The 4,538-nt window shown below is 39.0% G+C and overlaps 1 pseudogene; it reads left to right on the forward strand.

Annotated features, from left to right (window-relative positions):
• Positions 1-4,111, forward strand: LOC133917042 (G-patch domain-containing protein 1-like; annotated as a pseudogene).
• The last annotated feature ends 427 nt before the right edge of the window (positions 4,112-4,538 follow it).

Here is a 4,538-nt window from a genome sequence, read left to right on the forward strand (position 1 = left end):
CCAACTAGAGTTTCCCTCTCCGCCCCCCTCCTCCGGCAACTCAGGAGAGCGCGGCCCTATTCCGGCGGCGGCGAAGGCCGCGACGGCCCCACGCAGCGCAGGCGCATGGCTGCACCGGAGGCGCCCTCCTGCTACGTCGGGATCGCGCGGCAGTCTGCCGCTTTCCGCCTCATGAAACAAATGGTGCGTGATCCAATCTCGTCCTCGTACAAATTTTCTAGTGGAATGCGTTTTGTGACCTGGGCAAGTTTGGCATGTGCCGGGGTAAGGTAAGTTCAGATGCAGACGTTATTGTTGCTGTAATCAAAGAAGCAGTGCCCAAAATGTTTCTACAGAGGTCAATCTTTGCCTATTAGGCAAGAGGATAGCAAGTTCGAAATTCTGTCTCGGTAGGACATGGATTTCTATTACTATGAAATTGGGCTGAGCCGTGAACAATTCATTGGGTTGCATAGGTAGCAGACGGAGCACAGCACCTGGAGTTAGTTTCGATGGACTATTGAGGAATTGTGGTAGTTACGTGCGTTCACGCGTGCCTAGCAGGGTAGATAACTGCGCCATTTTAGTCCTGCGATAAACATATGATTTCTGAAATTACTGAGAGGAAGAAAAATTTGTACTGCAGCTGGAGTATGAAGCGAACTTCGTTCTGTTTTTTGTAATTGCTGAGACAACAATACATGAAGTGAAGCGAACGAGCTTTACTTTCTGTAAATCGGTTGCTTTCTCCAAGTTGTGCTGGTCTCTTTTACTGATCCTACTATGATTAATACCGTTCTAGGGATGGGAAGAAGGTGAAGGCCTTGGCAAAGACAAACAAGGCATAAAGGGCCATGTTAGGGTGAAAAACAAGCAGGACACACTAGGTTTGCTTTCTTCTTCTACAACACCTCAGGGTTTCAGTACAACTCCCTCAGGGTTTCAAAATTTACTGAGTAATTTAATATCTCTTCCTAAATAGCCACATCTGAGCTTGCTGAAGTGTGACTCTGGTTTGTATGCAGGTGTCGGTGTAGACAGTCCTCATAACAAGTGGGTATATGACACCACCCAATTTGACAACATACTGAAGAAACTGAAAGTGGTACAACACATATTTTTTGAGCTGCTCTTATTGAATTTTGATTTATAATGCCTAATAGTTTCTCATATTTTTCTTGTGATTTTGTCGTTGTTTCTCTCTGCAATAGCAGCAAACAGCTAATCCTGTTCGAAAAGGTATACCTAGCACATCGTTTTTATATTCTCATTTGTAAATGTTGTTTAATCACACCCATCTTTTTTTTTTTTTGCAGAAGTGGAAGCTGCAAGTGATTCACCTGATAGCACACCCAAGAAAGAAAAATCCGTAAAAGATGAAGTTACTAAAGTTACTCGACCTCAAGGAAGGTTGGTTTGACCCTTATTCTGAACCTTTTAGATTCATCTATTTTTTTTCTTTCCTTCACAATTTTACATGATAACCATTTTTTCAGATACAAGAAAAGAGAGAAGGGGAAAAGTGTGAGCGGTTATTCAGTAATAGATCTTCAAGGCATACTTGTGAGTGATTGCTTTTTTTTTTAATCTGTGGCTATTTCTTTCTTAAATAATCTAGTTATTGCCCATGAGCATTTGTTTCTTGCAGTGTATAACTTGTGTCTGTACGTGTGTCCAACTCTAATTTGTGCTAGTGCTGGCTTTCATTGTGCTGGACTGGACTGCATGCATTTGGAATAACTTGAACTGCACTCCTCATGAATAAGATATTTTAATAATTTGCCTTATTCGGATCTCTAAAGCAACTTATGTTTGCACAGATACGAACGAAGATAATTGCCAAGTGGATCACAAAGTGGAACCAACATGCTTGGATGAACCTGATCCTGTCATCTGCCAAGATGCAGGTCAAAAATTCGTTTTGTGGTTTCAACTAGCTTATTTTTTTCCTGCTAGACTATGTTGCATGAGCTTTTGGCCCATTATTTTCTTACTGATCTGAGGTGCCTCCCTTTTAGAATCGGAATAGGTTGTTACTGGAGTACTTTCTAGGAGTTAAAAATAATAATTTCTCTAAATACGCCAGAACACGTGCAATATCTACTGAAAGCTGATTTTTTGGAATCAGGTTGGTTATGTGATCATTTTTGGGTTCTTTTCAACTGGAAGTACAAGTTTGATCATCAAGCTCAAACTGATCCCCTTTCCCACTACAAAAAATTGGACCCAGAAATTCTAGAATGTCCACACAGCATACAAGTGATATAACTACTATATGTAAGTTTTGTTTATATTACTGTCAATCCGTTGTCTCCTTAATTAAAAAGAATAGCTACTGTGACAGCATCTGAGCTGTTATAGTGCTGCTGAAACACAAAGCGTGTGTTGTGCTCTTACATTTGTTTCTTCTCTAATGGTCTTTATCGTGTACTAACTTCATTTAGGTTTTAGTAACTTGCTTTTTCAACTCTTCCTTGGTTCAGTATCTCAAGCTGAAGATGTGAACTGGTGGGGGCACAATTATGGCTTTGTATCAAGAGGCTTTCTAGAAGCAACATCTCGTAAAAATAAATGTTACGAAAAGATCCTGCTAGTGTTCGCCAGACATTTGCAGAGGAAGATCAAGAAAATCTATACAATCTTGTTCAGGTTTGTGTGCACTGTACATAATTTTCCCATGATGTTTAACAGAGATCTTGCTATTTTTATATTTTGCATTTGCAAGATTATGTTGTTAACAATGCTTAGCATATTCAAGATGTGATTTTACAGGCTTTTCAACCACCGATTAAAGCACATTGTCCATCGATTCATTTTGCTCCGCTGAGATTATGTTCTGACATTTTTACCTGATGTCCTGAAGTAGATGCTGATTTATACTGATAATTGTGTGTATAGTTACAGAAAATATATGGTGTTTTTACAATTAATAGGTATACCATATACCTGAATTCTTAAAATATCCATTTCTTAAAAATTATCTTTGTAATTTGCTGCAGGATAAAGCTACTTCTGGAAAGCAGGGTCTTGGCATCAAGGGTCTGCCAATGAAAGTTGCTGGCCACCGTTGGAAGGGAAACAAAACTTCGCTTGGTGACAGCGATGACGAAAATTCAGCCCAGTCCAATGAATATTCAGAAAGTGAAGAGAATGACTAGGAGGAAGAATCTGTCAATGATGCTGAATCAGTAGACATGGAGGAGAATGCAGGAAAAGAATTGCGTGTGGATGTTAGCTCTAAAACCAGGGTCAAGAAACTTTGCAAAAGAATACTTTGTCAGGTATAGTCTCTATCTTCTCTTTGTGAGTACTTGATGTGCTCTTTTCTGGTATATGATGTTTACTGACTCTTGTTCTTTCCAGGCCCCATCCCAGTCGATGAAATTGAAGGATCTTAAGGTAGCTGTTGAAGAGCATTCAAATTCTGTATTCTCCAGCTTCTCTTGTAGACGTGAAGCTCTGTTGTTTTTGAAGAACAAGGTATGTATATATATATATCATTACCCTGATCAGTTTGCAGTTACGAATTCTGAGCCATTTGTCTCGCTGTCTGTTTTTCTTAACTATAGTTAGGCAGTACCTACTCCGGAATCCCTCTTGGGCTACATGTTGCTTGATTGTATCTTCATGTTAGGAACTTAGGATGCATCCTGTTCTTATTCGTTCAAGGAATAATTATTTGCTGATATATTATAAACTATATTCTCAGGCTGTATCCTATACATGAGGTCCTGCATACTGTTAGTATGTCTGCTCACTGCTGATTTCCATTTCGTCTCTCAATTGTGTCTTGCAGCTTCAAGGAAGCAGGAAATTCAACGTGGAGGGCAAGAAAGTACATCTTGTGTCATGAGAGCGCAAGCAAAGATTCTACGGATAGTGGTGCACAGTGCACTGTTGAGGTTTCCAGCGCTCATATTTTTGTTGCTTCAGATTTGTAACAGATGTAGGTGCACATTGAGCTCTGCAGTATAGATAAGAAATTAAACGCTTCCGCATATGCGGAGGTAGAATTTTGCAAAATTTTGTAATAAGAGTTGCTAATCTATGTGTTTGCAGTACATTTGATGTATCTGTACTGTTCTGGTTGGCTCGAGGCGTACGAAACTGTAAATTGGAGTGATTGTGCTATGTATTACTTGGCTCGCAAAGTGTTTTACGCATTGCTCTATCAACTGGCTGTCTGGCTATGCACATCAGATCTTCTCACAAAAATCCAAAAATAGTCTACGTATGTGATTATATTTATTAGAATAGATAATATGTTACTGTATTTATAAATTTAGTATATTTTTTAATAAAAAATGTGTTTTTGATAACTAAGGTGTAGAATATGGTATTGGGCACTATATTCGGTATATGAGATGTCGAAAATGCTGAATACGGCACCTTTAAATACAGCCGCGCGTCGCACTTTCTCAGGACGAAAGAAGTTGGAAGCAGTTGTACGTGTGTGTTTAAGTTTTTTATTTAACTCTTAATTTTATATAGAAGTATAAAAATAGTTTAAAAATTCTAAATATTTTAATAAGCAAATTGAGCTCACTAGCAACCCTTTT

This window comes from Phragmites australis, chromosome 4 (genome assembly GCF_958298935.1).
Source record: "Phragmites australis chromosome 4, lpPhrAust1.1, whole genome shotgun sequence".
Classification (NCBI taxonomy): domain Eukaryota; kingdom Viridiplantae; phylum Streptophyta; class Magnoliopsida; order Poales; family Poaceae; genus Phragmites; species Phragmites australis.